Source organism: Camelus ferus, chromosome 26 (genome assembly GCF_009834535.1).
Source record: "Camelus ferus isolate YT-003-E chromosome 26, BCGSAC_Cfer_1.0, whole genome shotgun sequence".
In the NCBI taxonomy this organism is placed as follows: Eukaryota; Metazoa; Chordata; class Mammalia; order Artiodactyla; family Camelidae; genus Camelus; species Camelus ferus.
In genome coordinates, this window is record NC_045721.1 from 12050949 (window position 1) to 12078631 (window position 27683).

General features: G+C 36.1%; 1 pseudogene; it reads left to right on the forward strand.

The window, feature by feature from the left end:
• LOC102514144 overlaps positions 1-27683 on the forward strand; it is a 302117-nt pseudogene that overhangs the window by 69620 nt on the left and 204814 nt on the right.

Consider the following 27683-nt stretch of genomic DNA (forward strand, 5'->3'; position numbering starts at 1 on the left):
TTTTACTTTATATTTATCAAGTAAGGAACATATTAAATGCCATTTCTTTTCATAGTGGTAGGTAGGTTAACACTTAGAATGTTGCTTTCAAGAGCTACTGACTTAACTTTCATCCTTACATGTCTATAAGAGGATAATTGTAGATTTCACATACTCAGAGAAATATGACTTCTAAGATTCACATCAAAGATAAAATATACAATTTGCACTTGACAACACATTAATAACTTGATATATGTTACATATCATATAGCAACAGTGATTCAAAGGAGGAAGCTAATTATTGGTACTTCACAGACACAATCTGTTTAATTCTTAAAAACATCCTATATTATATTTATCATAAGGATTATTCAAAATATTTGACACTGTAAATGACATGAGCACTGACCAATTAGAAGTGATGCTGGCTGAAATCATGTACGGGCACACCGGTGTGAACCAGCCTAAGATCATCCAGGTGTTAACTCTATTCAACCTGTGTAGAAAGCTACACACCCGAAGTAAACAGACTGCCAGATATTTTTTCAGCAAAGATGGGTACATTTGGGATCAGCAGAGAATTGCAATTTGAGTTCTACAAGCCTGCAGATTCCCACAAAACAAGAGAAGGAGAATGCTTTTATAGAGAGGAAAAGGAAGTTGGGAGGGCTACGATAAACAAAGAGTTCATGGCGTTTCACTGGCTGAGTCCTTGCCAGGAAGGAAGAGTTTTTCTTCTTCCTGTTGGGCTCTGCTAAATTCACAGGGCATGAGCGCTCCCCCTTCTGGTCTCCCAACTATCTTTAACTGAGGTTTCTGGGGTTTTTTTTTTGTTTTTTTTTTTTTTTTTTCTTTTACAAACTCTTTATAAAATTAAAGACTATTTTCCCTTTATTTAAGTTGAATAATCTCCATAGATTTAGCCATCTTTGTAGGAATGTTTCTATGGTATTTAAACTATTAAATCTTCAAATTCTTCATCAGCCTGTTCAATTTTAGCTGTCAAAAATATTTACCCCTTGTCCACTTTTTTAAAAAGTTGCTAAAAACGAATCCTGCTTTTTTTAGTGGATATTTTCTTGTACTACTAATGCATGCCATATCAAAATTAAATGCAATATTTTTACATTTATCAATTATTCCTCTCCCAAAGAAATACAACGCTTTCTAATCCATAAATCACCATAAACATCTAAAATTGGCACTTCAATTTTTTCTTTTAGTATATTGGGATATATCTACAAAGTAATATATTTTTAATTTAGCTTTATTTTAAATACACTTTTAAACTTTTGTTTTCACCCTTTAAAGTTTATTAGTTTTGTTTTTTTTTTTAAGTTATTACCCTTTCTAAAACTAAGTTTGGAAGACTCTCAAAGAATGTATCTGAGGAAGAACTCCCCTTTCTAGGCTATAATTTCTTTATCTGGAAGACTAGGAAGTTGGATTAGATGAGGTCTCAGATTCCTTCCAGCTTTAGGTTTAAAAGTGTCAAAAATTAAGGAAACACATTTTATTTTTTCTGATATATTAAATCTGTGTTTCTCTTTTTTGTGTAAGTTAAATCACATCAATTTCTTTGGCTTTTTAGGTTTTGTTTTATAGTCTTCCTTATCCATCTTTTCTAACTTAGAGGCATTCCCATTTATTTTCTGCTCCTTATGTAGGTCTTGTATTCGCTGTAACTTTGCTACCTTATTAAGAGTAGGATGGCTTTGGGTATGGCCCCAAGGCTATGGTGAGAGAAAATCAGAGGGTCTCACTTGAAAGAACTGGGATATTACATTTTATTTCTGGGAGGCAGTGATTTTGCCAGAGGGAAGGAGTCATTCCACTTTAGCAGGGATTTTTTTTTTTTTAAACTTTTGCATCTTTATCCTTGGACTCTAGTGCCTGAACCTACAAGTCTGCTAAATCCTTCCATGATATTTTTTATCACACTGCATACAACATTCTTTCAAATGCAAGGTCAGAGTGTAAGTCTCTTTTGAAATCATGGTTGTAAAATGAGAAATGGTGCTTATTTCAGATTAAACCTCTTTTCACTTTCCATAAAAGCTTTATTCTTTCACACATAATATCTGATTTTACATTGAAGTAAAAAAAAAAAAGAATAAAACTGAGGAGATGGAGTAATAATGTTTGTGACTATTTAAGTGACAGAAATGTGTGGCTGGATGATACACTGACAGGTCATTTATTTCACCCTGTCCATTGTCTGATAAATCCACTGTTAAATCAGCCAGGGAAATGGGTCTAAAAATCTTTTATGCTGCTATACGGCATCAAGGCCTAATGGTTCCTTTTCAGTACTATTATCAATTTAGGCTTCTAATTATACTTCAGTCATCAGACCATCAGCATATGGTGTTTTAAAAAAGACTGGGAATATTAACTGAGCATGACTCCTTAACATATTCAAATTATAATTTCCTTCATGCTTTGAGGGCAACTGGAGGAGACACTAGCACATTTTCTTTAAATCCTCATCTCTCAAGTTAGTCCTGCTTTATTAAGATCTAGGTATGAGTTCCCAACTCCTAAGTCACTTACATTCAAAGTTCAAACCATATACAAAAAATGATTTCATTCCTGAAGTTTGGAAAAATAGAAAAGTGGTAAAGTGCTTATTTCCTCTTGTCCTGACTATGAAATAAACTGTGCAAAACAATATGTATATAACTGCACTGTTTGGTCCATAACATACAGAAATGTTATTTGCCAACAATAGCACAAAGGAGGTGAGTGGGAGCAAAACTGTAGTGCGTCAAGGAAATGATGCCAGATGGTAACTCAAATCCATAGGGACAAATGGAGAAATGGTATATAAGAAGATATAAATACATATACTGTAAGTGTTTCAAATGCATAGTTGCTCTCCTTTCTTTTCTCAGTCCTTTTAAAATAAATACAATTATATAAAGTAATATACATATATAACAATTTACTATTGGATTTGTATGATATATAGATGCAATGTATGTAACAATAATACCACAAAAAAATCAAACCCTTTGGAAATAATGTTTCTATATCTCAATGGAATTAATTCAATATAAACCTAGAATAGATTCTAAGTTAAGATGTATATAAAAATTCTTAGAGCAACAACTAAGAAAACTTTTTAAATAGTTAAAAAATACTAAAGAAATTAGAATGTCACATTAAAAATATTCACTTAGTGCGAAAATCCTCAATGTAAAGGAGGAATAGAGGAACAAAAAAGATACAAGACAGCAAACAAAAAGTAATGTAGCAGATGTATTCTAACGCTACCAATAAACATTTGATGGTGAATAAATGAAACAATCCAATCTCTCTCTCTCCCCCTATTATCTATATATGAAATACACTTGCTTAGTTAGATACCAAACTGGTATAACGATCTATACAGGATAATAAAACCATAAAATTTAGGTTTATTTTCTTTACCATACAGAAATCGTTTCTATGAGGCAGTAATCATTTGCATCTCATCAGTTTGTTTTTTCAATTTAGTATCTATCCTTATAGTCTAGGCCTTATTAATAGTACATAAATGCTTCCATTAAAGATTCAGATGATTCTTAGGTGGCTTTGTTAAACAGTGTTCCAGTATCACATAAAAAGAGCCTGCTGCATTCTTTTACCTTGGTGGGTTTTTTTGTTTGTTTTTTTAACATTTTTCTTGATGCTCCTATGTTATCTGCTGTTATTTACCGATATGCCGCTTCGTCTAAGAAATGAGGTGGCCAGAAGCATGCATTCCTTGATGCTAATCCACCCTCTGGACACACACTCAGCTGTATGGCTGATAGATAGACATGCAGAGTTTTAAAATGGTCTTCCTTTATGGCTGAAGAATTATAGTTGAAGTTTCTGGAAGCAGTGTTTCTGTCATCAACATATAACCTAAGCCCCTACACCAGCCTCCTTCGTCCTGCTTTGTGATATCAGAGCTGGACCTTGCAATCACTTCTCCTGTAACACCTGGCATAATGCTAAGCATTATAGGAGAAGGCTCTGGAAGGATACCCTCGGAGAAAGGACCCTCTCTTCTGGAACCTATGGTTTCCCCCTTTTGCTCCAGTGATACGCCGCTGAGCTGCCATTCTCCTGAGGGTCACTCAGTAGTGGGACCCGACCCTTGGGTGGCTTCTTAGCGAGTTTTGCCAGAGCCCCGGGTGCAGCATTCTTACCTCAGAGGTGGCTTCCCAGCAAGTGTCCTGCTCCCCATCCTCCTCAGCCGGGGACTCCCTTGCGCAGTCGGGTTCCGCTCGCAGGGCCTGGTGTGCAACACCTCAGAGAAATTCTCTGCCGTCCAGTGGGCGGCAGCCGCACCTTCTCCAGCTGGTTCTGAACATCAGTCTGGGTGGCCTTCGTCTGAGATTCTCTTCCTGGGATTCTCTGTTTTAGCACTGGAAGTGGATGCCATTCACCACCCCAGCGCGCGAGGATGGAGCCGTGTTCCTGCACTGGCGACGGGCAGCCGAGGAGGCGGGCAAGGACGAGCGCTTCTCCAGGATCAAAACCGAGCAGGCGGCACGTATTCGGAGCAGGAGAACCAGCTCCATCTTCAGCTCGACGCTTGGACGACCGCAGAAACCCACCGCCTCTTTTACCTCAGCCGCCGCTCTGACCCACGGTTTACCGTCGTCCAGGACTGGTATGACCGCCAACAAGCAGTTTACGAAGCGGTCCGTAGACGACTTGGAGGAGCGGTGCTTCCTCAGCTGGACCGAGTTTGCGACGCACGGTCAGGGCAGCGCCCAGGCCTCCAGGCGCCCGTATACGAGACTGCGCACGCGCGACGGCGGAAGCGCCGGCTGAAGCGCCTCTGCGGTCTCGCACCACAGAGCAGGCGGCGGAGGAGGACCTGCCTACCGAGCTGCGCCAGATCTGGGCCTGGACCCGCCGGAGCCAATAAAACGACAGACACACATGCCGGGCGGCTGCGCGCCTAACGCCGGGCCCTCAGGAGGAAGCCACACCAGACAAAGGAGGCACCTGAGACCGCAGGCGTCAAGTCTCCAGAACTCAGGTCTGAAGCGTCACGCGGCGGAGCCGCCGGATGAAGCCGCCAGGCTTCGTGGCATCAAAAAAAACCCACAAAAAACAAAAAACAAAAAACTGGAGCTGTGTGTGGAGCTGAGTCTGACACCCACGGAGGAGCGGGCCGCGTGTGCAGCGAGCTGAGGGGTGACCTGGTGCCTCTCCGCCAGCTCAGGCAGGCCCGTGCCAACCGCGAGGACGGGCTACAGAGGCTGCAGTGCCAGCGTGAGGCGCCAGCAGGGGCTGGCGTGCTGAGGGGGCCGCCACACCAGCGTCCGGCCCTCCCGGCCCAGCGTACGCAGAGCCAGTAGTGCCCGAACCTTCCTCGGCCCGGGGCCCCGACAAGGGCACCGTCAACCCGTGAGGTGGGCGCACCCGTCACACCCAATTCCGGGAAGCAGTGGGAGCGGTCTTCGGCTCCTCTTCTGTGAAGAAAGCCAGGAAGCCGTGAGAGGCCACGCGGGTTGAGGGGAAAAAACCCCACCCAGAACACTTTTACCTACATGGAGAAGGTAAGGGAAGCTTTCAGAAGACAAAATACATATTTCGTATTTATTCATATTTATATAAATATCTACCCTATATTTACATAAATGTTTACGTTTTTCAGTATTTAGATCATAATACACTTCTTCTATGTAAACTCATTTAAATTTTTTTTCTTGAAAATTTCGAGTACCGTAGAGATTCACAATGAATTGCGTATTTTATTGTGTAGTGGTGCTTATTACATTCCCTCATGAAGTAGCTCATTCCCAGAGGAGAGGGAATTAAAACCCTAACGGCCGAGTTGGAGGGAATCTTTTGAGAAGTTTGAAGGTGCCTGCTGTAATATTTAGTATTTCATTTTGAGATTTTACATTCTATTCCGTAGTAGAGTCTATCTGTTTCAATATTTAAAATTATGCTTTAAGTTACCATTGAATTACTTAATGTTTTCCTTAAAATTCCTAACACAAAAGTTACACTCCAGGAAGATGTTTGTGTTTAGCAGTGATTTTTAGCTGTGACGTCCTACCTCCTGGTACATTGCTATCTCCCACTGGAAATATGAATTCCTTCGTATGATATGTTATGACTATTGTTAGAGTCTAAACACAGTCTCAAGTTGGCTCAGGTCGGTTTTCCCAGCTTTACCACCTGCCTACTAGGTCTTCAGTGTTTATCACCTGTTTCCTTTGGACATAAACGAACCCCCAAGGTTTCAGAGGAGAGATGTTATCAGGAAGAAATTCAGGTGGGGAGTATACAATTTTGCAACACTTCCGGGCATTTCTCCTGCGGCTGTTGGGCAAGGTGTTAGTTGCTAATAAATTGATATCTTCTGCAGATGAGATTAGAAAGGATAATCAGTTGTTCCACGAGCCAAACTTCATTGTATGAAGTTGGGTAGTTAGTTTCTGAGCTCTACTCCCTGTAGTCCTGTTGGACCACTTGGTCTTTGTACAGCATCTCTCGTAGTTGTCATTTGCTGGTTGGCGCGCCAGCCCTGTAATACCAATATGTCACTAATGCTATGTTTCCTTCCTCCTAGGTATGTACCTGTTAACCATTTCCTCTGGACATTCTAACTGTGTATGATTTGTGATCTATCATTCTAATTTTCCTTCTTTCTTTTCTTTTGTTGTTATCCCTACCTAACATCCCTTCCCCCACCAAACAAACAAAAAAAAGTACAAAAAGGGCCAGGACAATTATTTTATATTCTGGATAAATATTTTCCCTTGAGTCTCCTCCCTTCAGTCAAAATCAAAATTCTTTTGAGTTCCCCAAACTCTTAGGATGTTGGAGAAAATAGTTAGAAATGGAAATATTTGGAAGCCACCTTTGTTTTTCTACCTTGCATAGCCCTCATTTTAAGAAATAGAGGCTCAATTTAACTTTTGCATTGTCAGAAAGGAAAAAGGAAGATACTGGCGGCGGGGGGGGGGACGACCCTGTTTCATACTCTGAATTACATCCTGCTGTAGCTTGGTATTTCAGATGTTGTTTGTATGTTTCCAATTGGATTGCAATTCCATGAAGGGAGGCAGAATACAAAATAGAGTTTTTTTTTTAATTATTTGATAGAATTTTGCCAAAAACAGTTTTACCAATTTCTCAGGTGATATGTGTCCCTTTAAATAACTCACTGACTCTGAAAAATTATTTTAGAAACAAGGGGACCTAATCCAATGTTGGGAGACCTAAAGCCTGCTGTTCCTTGGAGACTTAAAGACTGTTTTCCATGGCTGTCAGCACATGATATCATATGTTACCAGGCCATGCTGGAATCGTTAATTTTTACTTTGCTTTCATTGTGATTTTACTTAGAAACCTTTCATGTAATAACTGAGATAGCTGATTTATGTAATCAAAAATATAGACTCTTAAACATTTTAAATACTATAAAACTTCAATTTGTAGTTTGTAAAATAGTGCTTGTAATGATCTTTAGTGTTTTATAACTTGAGGAGGAGAAATCACAGACTAGAAACTGCAAAATTCAGTAAAAAATAAAACCTCAAGCTATTCTCACTTAACGGAGTTCAAGATTATAAAGAAATCTCATTTCTATAAGAAACATTCTGCAAAATAATAAACTTATCAGAATTTAATATTTCCATTTTATAGGTTGTCTAATGAGTTGACAAAGTTAACATTACACTTTCAAAAATAATTCATTATGTTTTCTTCCTAGCGTTTGATTTACATTATTATTTTACCCTTTCCTGAATCTGGAAACATATTGCTTTGATAACTCTACAGAATTTTCAGCCTTGTGAGTATTTAAACAAATCTTACGTAGTGGGATGTAAGTGAAGAAGGGATGCCATTGTTCAGATGGCTTATTCTAAAATTTGTTCTTATACATTGAAGATAAGAAGCAAAAAAATTCTCAGAAATAAAGATTTGCCCCAGAGATGGCAACACTAGTACTCTTGTCATATCTACCTGTCATGTTAACTGCCTAAAAGTGATACAAACTATCATAGCATAACTAGATTCAAATTTATGTTCTAATTGAGACAATTTCTATCACCACAAAGAAATACAGATAACATGGTCATTTAGAGACAACATTTATCATTGATAAGGGAATGTGACATCTAGAGTCATTTGAATGAATGTGACTATTTTACAGTGATGTACATCTATTCACTTTTCTTAAGTATAATAACTTGGTCACCTCACTCAGATTACCTTTAGATCCTATGTGTTGAAGTACCATGTCCGCCTTAGGTAATGTGAAAAGGAGCATACATCAAGTGTGTAAATATTTCAGTGACTGTCCTTCATTTCAGTATCAAACAAGCATTTCCGAAGTGTGTGTGTGTGTAGATGTATTTCAAGCTAACTGTTTTGAAAGACTTTTTTTTCAGACTGAGAAGAGTTGAAATAAATCTTAAAAACGTGTTTTTTAGTGACATTCAGGAGTGACTGTGCAAGTTCTTCCTTCTAGGAGGGAAAAAAAAGCAGATTGAGAACTTCATACACATTAAAGTTACTATAGCATTTGAATACAAATTTCTATTTACTTAAAATATGGCTTTCTATGACTATTTTAGCTTAAATTTAGGAGTTTCTAAAAGATATAAAAACATTGCAAAAAATATTCAGAAAGCTATGTATGAACATTTGGATTCTGACATTTGAAAATCACTAAAATCCACTCGTATTATTTTGAGACTGGTTAGAAAAAAAGTACCATTTAAATATTTTGGGAGTGCTCCTTCATTGACCCATGGTAAGCAGGTTAAAATTTATCCATTTTTTAAAAAGAGAATATCTTCTGTTAATTTTTGTCAAAGGAAAGAGATTTTATTAGTTTTGAACTTTCAGTTTATGTCTTCTCCTTACTCTTTCATTTAAAAAAAAGAGTCTGAAATGAGAAACAAACACTGAATATATATGTCAATTATGCTTCAGTAAAGCTGGGTAAAAATCCCCTCATACTATCCACTTTAAAAGATTTGCAGAGGACATGTCTTCACTTCTCTAGCCAATCCAGGCAGGCAGAGGTGGAGCAACCCTGAGTAGACTTCCCCTTTGGATACTCTCCATGCTCTTTATGGCTGTAGCTACTCTGCACATACTGTGTTCTGTTAGAAAGAAGCTTCCCGAAAGTTCCCTGACCAGGCCAGATCCTTTGTGCTTTTTAGGCTCTGTTAAAAGAATAAAGCAAATATAGTGGTCCTTGGACAGGAGAACCCTGGACAGAGCTGGGACATAGGCAAGCTCCCCTCCCCTTCCCTTTCTGAAATGCCTCCTGGCCTTGAAGTCTCCATGGCCTCATTTGGCAGCCTGGTTGCCTAGCTCTCTCTCCACTCTATTTCTTTCCCAAGCTTTAAATTCTAAAACTTCTCACTGTCCTTAGTCTTGAATGCCTTCCTAGGTAGCTGAGTATTTAATAGAGAAACCAATAAAGGCAATGGTGCTTTATCAGTGGTTTCTTGTGGCTTTCCGTTTTGAAAATAAAAGCATTTTTAATTGTGGTATTCAAAGTCTAAATAAATAAAGTGGAGGATTACTGACATTGGTCAGCAAACCAAAGGACAAAACATTTTGAGGCCAGAAGGAATTTTTCTGGCAGTTTTCTTGTTATACTATGTGTCTGCTCAGGTCATTATGGGATGTACCAGTCCTCACATATGAAGATTCTTGCAAAGTATTTTTTTTTTAAGATTATAGGTTATAAACAGTGAAGCAAGAAATCATTCTCTTATCCCTAAGAAGATGCTCACATTTTCCTGCAAATCTGTAACTGTATGTATTTGGCATTCAGATTAAGCAAACTTTAACAGAGACTTGTGATGTACCTGATTTTGTTCTAGGCACTTTGATATTTTTATATTATGCATGAAGAAAATATATTTTATTTTTATTTTATATTTTTCAGTGGGGGTAGGTAATTTAGGTAGGTCTTTCTTTCCTTTCCTTTTCTTTTCTGTTCTTTCTTAATGGAGGTACTGGAGATTGAACCCAGGACCATGTGAATGTTAGGCAAGCTCTCTACTACTGAGCTATACCCTCCCCCTGAAAATGTATTTTAAGTCTTTACCTTATAATGTACTGACGACTATTGGCCAAGATAATAGTGCAATGCAAAAGAAAGAACTTTGTTCTAATAATGATATTCAAGTCCTTACATTACAGTTGACCCTTGAACAATGTAGGAATTAGTGGCACCAACCTTCGCCTGCACAGTTGACAATCTGTATATAACTTTTGATTACCCAAAAACTTAACTATAAATAGCCTACTGTTGACTGGAAGCCTTACTGATAACATAAACTTCTGATTAACACATATTTTGTAGGTAATATGTATTTTTTCTTTTTATTGAAGTGTAGTTAATTTGCAGTGTTAGTTTCAGTTATACATATACCACATCTTCTTTATCCAGTCAACTGTTCATGAGTATTTAGGTTGTTTCCATGTCTTGGCTACTGTAAATAGTGCTGCTGTGAACATTAGGGTACGTTTGTCTTTTTGAATTACAGATTTTATTTTTTCTGGATATATGCCCAGGAGTGGGATTGCTGGATTGTATGGTAAATCTACTTCTAGTTTTTTAAGGGACCTCCAAACTGTCCTTCATAGTGGCTGCACCAATTTATATTCCTGCAAACAGTGTAGGTGTTTCTCCACACCCTCTTCAGCATTTATTATTTATAGACTTTTTAATGACGCCCATTCTGACTGGTGTGAGGTGATACCTCACTGTAGTTTTGATTTGCATTTCTCTAATAATTAGCAATATTGAGCATCTTTTCATGTGTCTGTTGGCCATCTGGATGTCTTCTTTGGAGAAATGTCCATTTAGGTCTTCTGCCCATTTTTCGATTGGGTTGTTTGTTTTTTTGATATTAAGCTGTATGAGCTGTTTGCATGTTTTGGAAATTAGTCCCTGGTTGGTCGTGTCATTTGCAAATATTTTCTTCCATTCTGTAAGTTGTCTTTTCTTTTTGTTTATGGTTTCCTTTGCTGTGCAAAAGCTTTTAAGTTTAATTAGGTCCCACTTGTTTATTTTTGCTTTTATTTCCATTACTCTAGGAGCTGGTTTGAAAAAAAATATTGCTGCATTTTATGTCAAAGAGTGATCTGCGTATGTTTTCCTCTAGGAGTTTTATAGTATCTGATCTTACATTTAGGTCTTTAATCCATTTTGAATTTATTTTTGTATATGGTGTTACAGAATGTTCTAATTTCATTCTTTTACACGTAACTGACCAGTTTTCCCAGCACAATTTATTGAAGAGACTGTCCTTTCTCCATTGTATATTCTTGCCTCCTTTGTCATAGATTAATAGACCATAAGTGGGTGGGATTCATATGTATTGTATATTGTAGTTTTCCAATAAAGTATACTAGAGAAAAAATGTTATGAAGAAAATCATAAGGAAGAGAAAATGCATTTACAGTATTATTCTGTATTTATTGATAACCTAAGTTTATTTCATCTGTTTACAAAATGAATTGCCTGTGTGTCAGTACCTGCATCAGTACTGTCTTACATGATACAAAACAGTGTGGTGTTATTACTAACACTAGGCATCAAAAATGAAACGATAATGTGAAAAAGAAATTCATATTTATTTACAGGTATTTCGGTTTGCTAATTAAAGCAGCAACAATATGATTGCTTTATGGTAGTGTAGTGCAGGGGATAAGATTGCTTCACAGTAGCCCAGCCTTTAAACTAATGAATGAATCTTTATACAGGTTTTATGGCACACAGTGTTACAGTCATATTCATAGTGCAGTATTAGAAACATTGTTCCATTTTGAAAAAAAAAAACAATTACCTGTGATGATAGCCTGGTATACAGTTTCTCCACTTGTAAGAGATGGGGCCATAATGTTAAGTAATGGGGAGGGCAGGGTAAGCTTTGTTTTGTTTTTGGTTGGAAGAAGAACTGAGTACTTTTAAAGGCCAATGAGAAGCCAGCAGAGAGAAGAGGAAATGGGTGGTTGAAAAGTGAAGTCTCTAGGTGCTGAATATGGAGAGTCCAGGGATTTGGAGAAAATGGGATCATAAGCACACGAGAAATGTTTTGGACAGGAAGAGGGTAAACACTTTTCCTATAAAAGCAGAAAAGCAGGAGGGGATAACTGCAGGTACAGATGGGTTTGTATGTCTATCACAAGAACTATAGGAGTTATTCTCTGATGTATTACATGTTTTGTAGTGAAATAAGTCAGATAAAATTTGAGGCTGATGGAAATATGGTGAAGATTGGAACTTTAAAGAGATTCCAAGTTGGAAACAAGAATTGCTGGGAAGTGTTCCTTTGTTGAGGTCAGTGACTATAAATTAATAGAGGCACAAATCCACATGATAAGGAGATGGTCTCTAGCAGCTCTCAGAAATGCAGACACAGAAAAATCAGGCAATTAGATTTACAGGGTTAGCCTTTGTGAAATGGAATAGAGGTCCAGTAGGGCAAGGAAGTTGAGGAAATTGTTCAGAAAGAACTTATAGGGATAGGGTGTGGAATTTTTGCGCTGTAGAAAGAGGTAAAAGATAAGTAAGTTTTGCTAAATATAAAGAAAGTAGGAGGATTTAGAGAATTAACTAAGTTAAAAAATAGCATAAAGTGGAGATAATTAATTAAGAATACTGGGAAGAAGGGAAATTGTGGCCAGAAAGGCACAGATCAGAAGTAGAGTTAACTGGAAAGATCTAAGGAGAGGGTGACCATGTGAGTAGGTGACTGAATGGAGTACAGTTGAAGGTTAGAGGAAATGAAATCACAGGACTATAAGGTCAGGCTTCTATATCGGTAATACATTTGGCTATTGAAGTCACTAATGATGATGCTAGAAATTAAAGAGAAAGCCCATTAGTTTTTCAATAAAAGGATGACAGTGCAAAGGAGGATAAATGGCATTGTGTGAGTAACATGATTCTAAAAGTAACAGCGTTTGACTTATGTTGGGGGTGGAATAACTCCGGGTATAACAGAGGCTGATGAGAGGCGGTAGGCCTTCTTCTTGTGTACAGGTAATGCAAAAACTTCAAGGCAGTAGATATTTTGGGCATGAAAGTGAGCACAAGAATCAGATTTTGGTTAAATCTGCGAAGCGAAGTTAGTGTTCAGTGAAGTAGGAACCTAATTGCTGTTTTCTGAAATTCAAATCATAGAATCTTTAGAATTTTTTTGGAGTTTTCTTTTTCCCTTGTCTGAAGCCTTTTCTTGTAATTTTAGGTTTGGAACACTCTCAACGGATTTGTTGTTATAACTTGAAAAAATGTGCATACCCTGTATGAGAGAAGGATCCATATGTTCTCATTCATTTTATCCTTTGAATAAATACATTAATCTGTTAATTTTGTGATGAGAGGCTTTGATGGTGGGGGGAGAGTAGAGCTAGAAGTTCAAGGGCATCAGGCACCTTGTGGGGAAGGACAGGGCTGAGGTGGTGGAATGCCACAGAAGGAGGCACAGAAATTGCTGAAGATCACATTTAGGTGTGATATAATTTACTTCTGAACTGAGATTTATATAAGCCTTAGGTTTGAGAGAATGAGCAGATGTGTTCAAAGACGGCTATTCTCTCTTTCTCAGTTATTTTTCAATTTTAGCTTCTATGCCTTATAGAATTGAATATCTCCACTTTAGTGGGCTACTAAATGAATACATTGTTTTTATTAAAACTATAATTTGTTTGTCTCTTCAAAAGTATACCATCTCATTTTCTTATTGCCTGTTATCACTGCCCTCCAGAAAAACTGGCATCTACATTAACACCAGATGAATTCATAATGTATCACACTATTACAGAAGTAAGTAAGTTAATAATATTGATTACAAAGGGTGTTACCTTTAAAAAGCATTTGTTTGAGAAGATTGTCAATGCAGTTATGCATTTATTTAAAGTTTATGAGCTGCTTTATTTAATATACCACAGTGGAGAGCAAATGAACTATTAGGTAAAATCAATTATATATAGAAGCTCTTATCTTTCACCTGATGAAGATGACTTTTAGAATGCAGATGACACTTTAGGTCATTCCTACTTAAGGTAGTTTATGTCCTCTGCATTTTGTGATAGTTCATACAATTTCACTAATGATGGAGATAGCCCGGAGGTACACTGGAGCCTGCCTTTGCATACAGATTTGTAGGGTCGTGTGTGTGGTGGTGTCTATCCAGAATACCATGTCTCTGAAAGGGAAGAAGCCTTTGATCATCCATAGAAGAGAAAAAGTGTGAAATATGTTCAGAAAACAGGAACACAAGAATGGAGAAATACACTTAAAGAACATTATATTTTAAACAGTTTTTAAAAAAATCTAATTTGAAAAGAATAGGAAATTTAACTTTATTTACCCCAATTAAATTATACGCCCATAAGTTTGGGTTGTATTTATTTGCTGACTGATTGATTTTCATTTTTTAAGGTTGAAAGCCAGCTCAAGTTTCAAAATAATCTCAGTTCATAAGATTCAAGCATATGCAACACCCAAAAGAGTGTCTAGTACAAAAGGAGCAATTAATGTTAGTTACTATTGTTATTATTATTTATAACTCAAAACAAACATTCATAGAATTTTGTGCCTAATGGCACAACTAAATGTTGAACACTGGGAGAGTTAATAATATATTTTTTAAGAACTTTCAATATTTTAATATACTTAGAGTGATTTTATCATCTTTGCACATTGAACTTTGAGCTCTGTGACTTGCCTTTTTAATATATGTGTCTTCCTGCCTAAATAACACAGTAAATCCCTTGAAGGCAAAAATGTAGGCTTTATTCCTACTTCCGAACTCAGCATCTGCTTTCACATATGACACATAAGTGAAACTCAATACATTTAGCGTTATTATCAATATTTGGTTGGATGGAGGCCCTCAAATAAAGGGAAATTTGGAAGGGGTAGACACTAAAGTATTTGCTATCATTTAAAAATAAGTATGAAGTGAAATTGTAACATTATTTGCATCTTAGGGACATAACATAATCACAAGACTTGTTATTCTTTTATGTATTTCCTTATTTTAGGGCGGTTCTGCTCAGTGACTTCTAGGCCTTTGAAATCTCCTAAAGTAATCCCTTTCATCCTTTCGTTTAAATTGGCGTTCTTAGCTGCAAATGGCAGAATCCATTCTGACTTACTTTAAATAGAAAAGGAATTTATTAAATGCACGTTACACCTCACAGAAGCAACATGACCAATGTATTTAATATTTCTTCTATAATATGACATGATTGTTTAAAAATTATGAAATGAAATAAGTAATAATTATGGCCAGAAAAAAATGGAGACAGTGAAAATTTTCTTTCATTGACTTTTCAATATGCAATAATGCCAGAAAAAAATTTTAACAGAAATTGACACATTGTAACTGACTATACTTCAATAAAGTAAAAAAAAATTATATATATAATAGAATAAAAAGGAAAAAGTGATAGATTGACATTTTAAAAATATGTTAATACTTTTCTTTAAAAATTGAAAATTTATACCTATATATTAATTTGTCATAATAATGGATAATAACATTACAGTTTCTGTTTTCAAGCCTTAACTTTGGAAAATTTGTCGATGACATAAAAATAGATTTTCTTTGCATATTTCTGTTCAGTAAGTAGTGTATCAGACTTATCAATCTGACTTCACTTATAACTGATTGAAAAACAATTTTTATTCATTGTAGTTTTGAAAATTTCAAGAGATAACAAATATACAAATAATATGTATAAATAGTATGTATATTTTTTAAGTATAAGATTTTTAGAGCCTTGGCACCTGACGTAGACCAGGCTATTTAAGGTAATTTTCACCTCTGATAGAGAAACTACCAGTTGCTGAATTTTTATAGAGAAGAATTAAGTTGGGGCTCACGGACCTAGGAAGACTTATGCAAGTAAACTATTTTATTTTTAAATAAAATGCAGTAGTGATAAAACTTTCTTCAGAGATTTTCTGTTACATTTTTCTTGGTTGAAAAAAAAAAAAGGATTTTACTATGTCGATTATTGAATGTTAAGATTGTTTTGTAGTTTAGTTTGACACTGAGATCAGTAGTAACCAGGTTCAAATCCTTTTGGTTGTACCACATTGTTGTTATATAATCAAGGACCTGTCACTTAATCTCAGTGAACCTCAGTGTCCTCATCTGCAAAATCAGTGTTTTCAGGATTGATCAAGCTTTATCTAAAGTACTTAGCCCAGTATCAGTATAGCAGATAGATGATACTAAGTAAATAACAGTTGGCATGCTTGCATGTATTTCTGGTTTGTATACTTAATTTCAACTCATGAAATAAAACAAAATATTAGAAATACTTGCTTCTTGTGATCGTGTTCATACTGTGAGGGGAGAATTCATGGGACTGCACTGATGCTTCTTTAAACACACACACACACACACACACACAGAGAATTCATGGGTCCGCACTGATGCTTGTTTAAACACACACACACACACACACACACACACACACACACAATTCATGGGACCGCACTGATGCTTGTTTAAACACACACACACACACACACACACACAGAATTCATGGGACCGCACTGATGCTTGTTTAAACATACATACACACACACACACACACACAGAATTCATGGGACTGCACTGATGCTTGTTTAAACACACACACACACACACACACACACACACACCCCTGAAAGTTCTTGCATGCTGTGTGTTGATGTATGGTTTAGGGCATTGACTACCCAGATGATTCTGTTGGACTGGCAGCCACTAGCCTCTCAGTCTTGTGCTTGGGATCACTGGAAAACTGTTTACTAGTCCCAAAGAAGCAAAGTTTTTAGAGTCTAGATTTGTTACAGGTGACTTTGTATTATTACCATGCAAAAAATTATAAATCCAACAAATAAAGTACCTTAAAGAGAGATTTGGTTGGGTATTTGGATGATGAGCAGCTACTTAACTTCAAGGAGAATCATTTTATTTTCTTCTTTTTTTTTTTTTTTTTTGAGTTTTGGCCTCATAAAGAAGGGTGGAGTACATAGAAGTGTAATTTTGGAAGTTTAAAAAGCCTGGACCAAGTGTCAGTTATAGTTCAGAATATTTTATCTCCTAATGTTAGGGTAGCAACAGTTTGCTTATTCCAACATTCTATTTTCATTAAGCATTCAACATAAAACCTGTGTAATGTATTTTTTAACTACCTAGTTTTAACTAGTAAGCGGAGGTGGGATGGTTACCTCTTTCCATTTACCTACTTGTTTTAAAAAAGAAAATCAGTCAACTTACAGCTATTCAGGTATAATAATTCCTACAAGAAGCTTTCCTTGATGAGTTGCTAAACGTAAGTGAAAATGACTAAATTAATAATACACGTCAAAAGTACCAAAAAAATGTCCTTTTGGTCTCTGATCCTTTCTGTATGTGTCTGTGTGTGTATATCTATCTTGTGTGTGTGTGTGTGTGTATGTTATATATATATCTTTAGCATTAAACAAACTACACATAGATTATCAGCTTTTAAAAAGATTTATGTTTGGATTCTTCAAGTTTTCCTCTGGAGAGTGTTGAAGGCACCTGACCAATATTTTATACTAGACTGTGTTTTGTTAATACCTCTGAACTTATTCTACCAATAATTAGCCATGTTGGAATTTTAGAAATACTGTCTTTTTATTTTTCAACTATTTTTCCTAATAAAATCTCAAAAAATGCACTGATCACCAGGGGAGAACCTAACACAGGGTGAACCCAAAGTAAAATTTAATGCACAGAAGTTAATGTGAATAAATTTAGCAACTGTATTTTTCAACCAGAGCACTTACCCATGGTTTCTCTGGTGGATTTGGCTTCCTCACAGTGTGGTGGCATCAGGCCATTCTTCTTGCATGGTGGCTTATGGCTTCAAGTGTGAGTGATCCAGTGAGCAAAGAAGCAGCAACAGCATCCTTTACGACCCAACTTTGGAAGTCACTCAGTGTCACTTCTGCTGTATTCTATTGATTCTATTCTATTGAGTCACTAAGGTTAGCCTAGATTTGGGGGATTGGGGGGGTTAGATATCACTTCTTTGTGGAATGAGTGTCAAAGAATTTGTGGATATGTTTTAAAACTACTGCAAGCAAAATATATCAACAAATAGTCATACAACATAATAAATAAATTAACTTGCATTATCAATGTTGTAATTTGAGTAAGAAATCAAATGTGACATTGCAGCATAGACATACATATGGGTACTCACAGAGGTAACCTTCCAATTAATTCATTACTGATCAGATTTTTACTGATGGAGGAACTGTAGATCAGAAAATATTTTGCAGAAGAGGACAGAACAAGAAACTCTGAATATGGGTAAATTATAGGACCTGTCAACAAAGTTTTAAGAGATATTGAAATTTTCAACATGAAACGAAATTTTCCAGTGGGGTAGGTAAAGTGGAAGAATTGAGTCCTTACCCAATTCAGTGTGGTAGATCAGCTGCCTTTCAAAGAACCTGCTCCAGAACAGTATCATATTTAAGTTACAATCAGCAATTTAGTGATTATTGTGAAATTAATTTTTATTAGTTTTGTGGGTTGTACTCAATTACCAAATATTTTAGGTTTTGTAAATGTATAAATGTGTGATAACTTAAAAACTTGACAGGTGTATTTATATTTGTACCTTTTAAATTGTCATAATAATAATAGTTTACATTAAAAAAGAGACAGATTGAGAGATTTCTTTAGATTAATGAAATTTTCCTAGAATATAACAGATTCTTCCTAATATTCAACTTCATTTTTCAAGATGCTTTCTATGATTACTTAAAAAACAGTTAACTCTTAGTTTCAGTATTCTGCATATCCCTCTGTGATTTTTTCTTATTAAAATTATCAAAACTTAAAGATTTGCATTAGTGGAAAACACAAAGTCTTGTTTTAAAATTTTTAATCTCGTCAAGCTTAGGAAATTGAAACTAATATGAAAATGTATGGAAACATTGTGAATTACTATACAGCTGAAACTAAGCTAGATATACACTTAAGATGATGATGATGTAAAAAGCAAGGTGATGATGATACATATGAAGATGTCATACGCATCCTTAAAAGCAGCTGTGTGTGTAACTGTGGCCAGATATTGACAAAAACAACCCTTACGAAAACATTGATCTAATTCAGTGCTTTTTCAAAATTCAGTTGGGAAAGACTTTAAATGGTAGCAAAACTACAGTCCTGTGAAGGTCTTGCTCAATTTAAAACTTCCCCCAATGAATCTTTTTATACACATACACATTTTTTAAGACTGATTTTAAAAGGTTGAGATATTTAGTTTCTCAGAATCAAATGGAAGGCTGTAACTGTTTATGCCTAATGATTCCTTTAATTTTTAATATAGAATGTTTGATAGTAATTTCTAAAAGACCATGATTTAAATTTTTTTATACACCATTCCTTTAGTAACGGCTGTTAAGGCAATAACCACCAGAGGGCAATAAATATGTTATAATAGGGGCTAATCAACTAAAGCGTCCTGTCTTAAGTAATTTTTTATTGTGTAGTTTTTGCATGGCTTGTATTTCAAATTAATTTTAAATATTTTATACTAGCCAATAACTTTAAATGCATGTATGATTATTATTAAAGAATATGGTCAAAAATGTATGTGATACTGATAATAAACATAAGGAGTAGTATTTACTGAGCAGTCTCTTACGTGTTGCGTATAATGCTAGACGCTTTCCATACATAGTAGCTTCTTTTAAATTTATAAGAGGGACCATTATTATACTCATTTCATCGTAGAAGAAACCAAGACTTAATGAGGTTAATAAAAGCCAAATATCTTTAAGCCAAAACTGTGGTAACTGTCTTTTTGAGGGGACAGGGGTGCGAGATGATATGCTTAGAAGCTGTCTGCTTGAAAAGATGATGAGAAAAAAATTAAACTAGCTGATCATTTCTGAGTTGGTATAGAAAGTAAAACTTGGAAAAATGAGCCCTTTAGTTTGTAAAGGTAATGAAGGGTATGATATAATAGCTTATGCAAAGGAGAAGAATAGTGTTGTGGTACATTTGGTTCAAGATTATTGTGGGTGATAATTTTTAAAAATTATGAAGTTCTAAACAGTCTGATCAGTCTCATTAATATGACTGCCGTTTTGCTATTTGTTATGGACTGCGTGGTATCCCCTAAAGCCTCATATATTGAAGTTGAACCTTGAGTACCTCAAAATATAACTGTTTAGAAATAGGGTCTTTAAAGAGGTAATTAATTTAAAGCTACGTCTTTAGGGTGTACTTTAATCTAATCTAACATAAGAGAAAATTTGGACACCGATAGGTACAGAGGAAAGACCACTGAAGACACAGGGAGAAGACAAGCCCAGGAGAGAGGCATCAGGAGAAACAGACCCTACCAACACGCTAATCTCAGACCTCTAGCCTCCTGAATCGTGAGAAAATAAATTTCTGTTGTTTAAGCCAGCTCAGTCTGTGGTACTTTGTTATTTCAGCCTGAAAAAACTAATGTGATGTATTTTCGATAATAGCCATGGTATCAAGTTTCCACCCCATTGACATATGTCCTACTTTTCAATACTGTCCTACTTTCTGACTGCCCATAAAGATACATGTCTCCCAGGATCCAAAGTCTAACCAAGAAAACAAATTAGATTGACAGGATAGAAAATAATAGGAGTGAAAAGAGAAAGACAGTTATTTGCATAAAAGAATGTTGAACCAAAGCTGTTTTAGTCACAGTTTCGGCTGAGATCTCTGGGCAATAGCTGCGGCATTTTAAATGAGGTTCAGGACTCACCTGCCGAACTTTCAAAAGAGGTTTCCTAACTGGTTTTGCCATCACAGCTGATCGCCGACTTAGGGCCTATTTTAACAATTTGGAGGAAGAACTGGAGTTTGAAGAAGGCTTTAGAGAGCTCTGTCAGTGTGAAGAGTGTCAGACCCCTTCACGTCAAGACTAGAGAAAAGGACTTAATGAGGCCATTCAGAAAGTTTGATTCCTGTCCCCTGAGCTTGGAGGATACAGTAAATTGATGTCTGACTCATGCTTCAGAAATCTAAAAGGTGAGAAAGTATGATTGAGTGGTGGTTCTCATGGCAGAGGGAAAGAGTTTCCTGTTAATCTAGAGCTTGCCAGAACAAGCCAGGTATGCTCTGGCCCTTCTTATGCGCTTGACAAGGGCCATATATGTGGAATACATGGAACAGAATCTTCTTACTTTCTCCGAAAGAAGGTAGCCTGGAGAAGCAAAAGAACCCTGCAGAAAAAAGTTAGAAGTACCATCAAGTATCAGGATCTGAGAAAGTATGTGTATGTGGCCAGCTGGAATAGAGATGCATGGATCATGGAACCTTCAATAAGTGATCTTTCATGAGGGAAGCGTCCACTTTGAAGACCCCAGTGAAGAGCATCAGTGTAGATCGTTACAACATCCAAAGAAGCCAAATAAGAAATGTCCACCATACTTCCTGCTCCGCTCTGTTCCTTCTTACCCCTTCTTCCTGAAGAATCAAGAACCATCATTAATAAAAGTTGAGAAAAGAGTGAGAAGGAGAAATCAATTGAATATGCCTTCCTTTTCTGCTTCATGAGCAAGCTACCTGCTTAAATTAAATTACAACTTAGTAGTTATTACATGAAATTTAACTGATTCCAGTTATTGAACTGATTCTGTCTTTTGTGACCATAGTGACAGGAAGAGCTTTTATAACCTAAAAATGACTTGTAGAGCCATAGAGCTGCCCTAGTTCTCGTTTATGGTGTGAGGGAAATGGGGAAATCATCTGAATTTGTTCCCTGGTTATACTCCACTCGTCTCTCTTACTCAATATGATATTTATGCAATTTATTATGTATATGCAAAATACAGAAATTCAAATCTTGAAGTCAGAACTTTCAGATATATAAATTGTTTCAACAAAATTGTAATAATAGGATAAATAATATTCAATCTGAATAATTGGTGCCTCGTATAAGAGAGCTTAAATGTTACTTTAATGCATGTGTGAGGTACTTTTTTTTATCTGGGGTCTTATGGACTTGGGAAATTCTCTGATAAGACAGTATTTCCTTAGGTTTCATTTAGTAACATATTGAGCTCAAGAGATGAATTGTTCATTTAAGGTTTATTTAAAGGTGTCAGACAGTATAGTAATTTAGCACTTTTTCTTCCTGACTGCCAACTGTAACTTGGCACCATGCATCAGGCTGAATGACATGGGTTTTTGGTGACTGCAGTTTGGTTTCTGCATCTCCTGGGCATGAATAACAACTTTTCAAGAGCACTGTTATCCCCAGAGGGTGTATACAAGATGGTCTTATTTGGATTGCTTTTATCACAAATATTTCTCATCTACTCTACCTGTTCATTTAGTTACTAATACTGTTAGTCATAGCAAATCATAGCTGTTGACTGCTCTCATTCATTTTTTAATTTGTAATATGGAACATTATTCAAGAAGCGATTTTTCACTGTATGGTCAGCAGTGAATTTTAGAGCTAGAGAGCATTTAAAAAGCAGAAGGTAAAGAAATAAAAGTAATGATTTCCCTGGAGAAAAACTTGCATATAAAAAGAAAAGTCAACATCTCCAACAATACCCCAAGTGGAAGTGCTGCATCTAAAATTCTGCAATTTATTGAGCCCTTGCTATATGTCAGGCGTAAAGCTGATATTATTATTGTTTCCAGTTTACACGTGAGAAAAATTTGGCTGAGGGGATTAAATAATCAGTCATAAGGGATGTGAGGGTCAGAAGAGGACTTAACTCTAGGATTGTCTAACAGCAAAGTTTATGCACACAGACACAGAGCCACTGTACCTCTCCAGAGGTGCTTTCTACTTAGAATCTCAACTTCTTTATGGATGACTGGACAGAAGTTAAAAGATAATAACAATAATTTACCAGCAATTCTGAAAGTTATATAATTTTCCTTTGAAAACTTGAATTGTGATAAAGGTTTAGCTGCTGTGTCAGAGACCCTAAATAGTTTAAACTAAATTGAATTCTAATTATTTTCCACCTGACTGTCTAGGACAGTACTGTCCAGAATTGCTTGGTTAATTCTGTGATATCAGACACAAAGCTTCTGCTATCTCACTCTACAGAGTAGTTGCCTTCCTCTTCATACCCAAGACAGTTCCTACCACCATGTCTGCATTCCAGCCGGGGAGCTGAAGAAAAGAGAAAGAGAGGACACACCTCTTCTTTATAAGACTTGGAAGTTACTACTTTTTTTTTTTTTTTCAATTGGGGTACAATTTACATAGCATAAAATTTACACTAAAGAATTTTCAAGTGTGTAATTTGGTGGTTTTTTAGCATATTCCCAGAGTTGTGCAACAATCACCAGTATCTAATTCCAAAATTTTTCTGTCACTCCAAAAAGAAACCCCTCCCTCCCAATTCCCTGCTCCTCCTCCATTTCCTGGCAACTATTAATCTACTGTCTTCTTCTATGGATTTGTCTATTTGGACGATTCATATAAACAGAATCATACAACATGTGGCCTTTTGTTATTTCCTTCTTTCTCTTCGCTGAATGTTTTCAAGATGCCTCTATGTTGGAGAGTATATCTGTATCTTTCACATTTTAATTGCAGACTAATATTCCATTTTATGGTTGTACACATTTTATTTATCCAACGAACAAGTTGAAGGGCTTTTGGATTGCTTCCACTTTTTGGCTATTATGAATAATGCTATTGTGAACAAACACGTACAAGTCTTTGCATGGACATAGGTTTTAAATTCTCTCAGATACATACATTGGAGTGGAATTGCTGGGCCATATGATAATTTAATGTTTAACTTTTTGAGAAGTTCATATTACTTTTTTCTTATACATCATTGGCCAAGGTTTGTGGCATATGGATGTTGGTAATATTGAGAAATTTGGGGAATATAATCTATATTCTGGCAACCTTAGGTCCAGCTAAAAATCTATTAATGTATCTCAATATCCATTACTCTTAGATAAGGGAAGAATGGGTATATGGAAACAAACAGTCTGGAACATATGCATCCTTTTGGTCACACAAACACCGGTACATTATCTTCTTCCCACGTATAGAATACAGTCACTCCTCAAAAAAGACAATCCAAATCCCTTCTGTAACAGAACCATCTTCAATTTTAAAGTTTTAGGTATTTGAAATAAGCTCCTCCATGTGCATCACCTCTGAATTAGATGACAAGTTACCTGTCCCCCAAGACATCTAATGGACAATGATGATGGGATAACCATATTATAAACTGCCATTTGAAAAAGGCAAGAATGGGAAGTACCATAAGTCAATGATCTGTATAAAATATCATATACTACTGGACAAGAATAGAAAAGAGTCCAGAACTGGTAGTTGAGTGAATTCCGTGGTTAGGCCTTATCCTGGTTTGCTCTCTGAAAGAAACTTTTTTGTCCATTGTTTTCTGTGGTCCCAGGTATTTCTGTCTGGATGGAAAGTTACTCATTGCCCATTAATCTGCACAAGTCACATCTGTAGTGAGCATAAAGGTATATCCTTGGAGAGAATCTGCCACCTGAAAATAAGCTGAGGGGATAAGGCAGTAATCTTAATCTATTTTTAGCTGCTCAACTGGCTCACATTGTCTGGTCTTTCAGGAAGAAAGCTTTTGGGTCACAGAGTTACATTTTGAAGGTCACGTATTAAAATTATTTCAGTTGGCTTCATCAATTCTGCAAAGCTCCAAGTTACCAGATTTTTAGTCACCTTAAATTTCAGACACCAGGCTGAGAAAATCTATCTTAAGAAAGAGCCAAATTTCTTTCTATTTCAGCATATAAACTCGCTAGCATTGATTTTAGTAGCTCTTGTTCAACTTTGCTGAAAGTAACAAGAAACAACCAATACGTATCAGTTTTGTTATTCCCCCTCCTAGTTTCTACAAGCTTAGGGTCTCATGATCTGCCCCCGCAAATTGAAGATAATTTCCCCAAATGCTTTCTCAGGCATAAAAGGGCACTAGTTTTCCTTTTTTGCAGTTTCTGTGTTTCTGCAACTGACTTCTAAATGATATGATTGCTGGTTATTCTGGATCTTGTTATAACCAAATTTTGTATTTGTTAGGGTATTCAGATACTGTAATGTGGACTTAAATTTACACTGACCTGAACAAGATATGTGTTATCTCTTTCATATGTGGTCTGGCCATAATTAGGCCAGGGGCAGATGATGAGGATGACATGTGCCAGGGACCCAGGTTCATTCCACATCATTTCTGCAGCATCCCTAGGGGATTGCCTGTTATTAGGTAGTTCAAGATGACCCATCATGTTGTCTGCACTCCAGCTAGGGAGCCAGTGAAAAGATAAAGAGGAGGGTAACCTAGTTTTAATGTCATGGCTCAAAAGTTGCACAAATCACTTATGATCACATCCCAGAAATTGATCAGAAATTGGCCATATGGCCACACCTGGATACCGGGTAGCTTGGGAGATATAACCTTTATTCTGAGGAATGATACATTCAGTTACAAAGCAGGCCTTTGTTTCTGTTTTTAATGAGAAGGAGGAAACAAATATTGAGGGAATTTCCTAGCAGTGTTTTTCTTACTTTCTACCTATTGACGTGAGGAATCATAAAAAGAATCAGCAGTAGCTTAAAAATTGTTTATACTGCAAGTAAAATTATATATCTTTATTATACTTTTTATCTCTAAAACATGAGTTTTCTTATTCTAAATTAATTTTATTTGGTCTCTAAGCCTAGAGTATTATGAGAATGCAGAACCTAATATAATGATACTAATTTCAGGGGTAATACTTAGAAGATACTGACAACTTATTGTCATTCTTTATTTCTTTTATTCTTTAAACTTTAACTTTCATGGTCTTTTTAAAGAGATGTTTTAAGAACAAAAAAGAATAAACCTATACCTAAATATTTCTCTTTGACTTATTGAACATGTAAGAAATCAATGAAGAGGGTAAAAACAACAAAATCCCCCTCCCCAAAATAAACAAATAGAAAAACAGCTTTTACAGAGTTGGTTCTAATTCATACATTGATTAATAGAACAAGTTTCAAATCCAGAAATGTAATTCCAATTAAAATCTAAAATAATATCTATAAATAAGTCTTTTAAATTCTAGCCACAGAAATTTTGTGCACTCAAGGTTCACCCTTTTTGGCTGGTAATATCATTAACTTAAATCATTTTTCTCTCTTTGCCCATTAGCTTGTCTGATCTAGTATTAAAAATAGAATAATTGCATCATTGTGAACATAGGTTTCACGCATTATGATTTCATTCTGTTTGACTATTTGATAATTTGTAATAGTTAATGTTTTGTTTTGAGATCAAATGTCCTTAGGATATTTTATGATTGCTTTTTTAGTAGGGTGCCAATTTCGCTTAAAAATCTAAACTTAATTTTTCAATTTTCTTTTTTGTGGAAATAAAAATTGAATTTAGGTGTCAGGTGATCAGGATGATTGTAGGTCTCAGGTCACTCTGAACAAATTCCAATAATGAGTCAAACAAAAATTCAACTGCTTTCATTTTCGTAATATTTCTGGGAAACAGTGTATATCCTGCAAAACCTTTTAGGGTATAAGTCTCCTCAGCAGTCATCATAAGATCTATTAAAAAAGGAAACAGATTCTCTTAATACATTCTGGCTCAGAATAAATGTATTTTTATATTAGAAGCTAGAATTTGGACCAGGATACAACTTTCCAATTGGCTGCCCATGGGCCTCAAATAGCTTGCAGATATATTTTGTTTGGTCAAAACAGTATTTTAAAAATAAAACTGAATTGATTGTCGCTGTCTTAAAATTTAAATAGTTTACATTAAAAATTCATATTTGCAACTTCTCTTTTAAAAATAAATGTTAAAGTTTGGCCATGAGGAGTCCCCATTTCACATGAGCTAAGCAGTGGCTGCCCTCTAACCAGGGATACGTGTTCTCTGGCTCAGTTCACCAAAATTAGTCCCTTACTGATTTTGGATATTCTGCATCTGGTTAGATGTAGGACCACTTGATGGAATTTTGGTATAGTTGGAAGGAAGAGGCGTGAGTGGAGGGCAAGCAACACCAGCAGCTTAGACTGCTCTTTACTGAGATTCCAGCAATGCCCAGGGTCATCTTCCAGCCCATTTTTCTCTGAAGCTCTTTCAAGAGCTTCCTTCCACTTCCCATCGCCCTTTGGCTCAGAATGCCCCTTTAGGGGTTGCTGCTGCCACAGGGGATACATTAGAGCTTCTGTTCTCTCAGTGCCTTTGAATTTCTACTATTTCTTGAGTCACCTCCAGGGATTGCCATCCTCTTCCTCATTGACGGGAACAAAATGTGATTTTATTTTTATTTAGCAGAAGTAGCTTTGACACCGAGATGGGATTAGATGTAGCATAGTTGTAAAGAGTGCCATAATAAATTGCAAGGAATTTTGGAATTATAGCAGGTAGTGAAACCTTGGAGTAGCTATTAAATCTGGCATTTCTAATGCCAGTTGAAATGTTAATTTCACTTACTGAATAAAAGTTCAAAAATAATGTTCATTATACTTAAGAATGTAGACGTATAACATTCATATTATAGACATTTTGGATAAATGTAACTATCCCTGTAGTGTGGATTAGATATCTGTATTGTAGAAGGTATCCCCTTGTTACTGCCTTATAGGACTAGGTTACTGTCCTATACAGATATGTGGAATGATAATTCATGTACTTGAAAGTTTCAGAGAATGATAGGATGAAA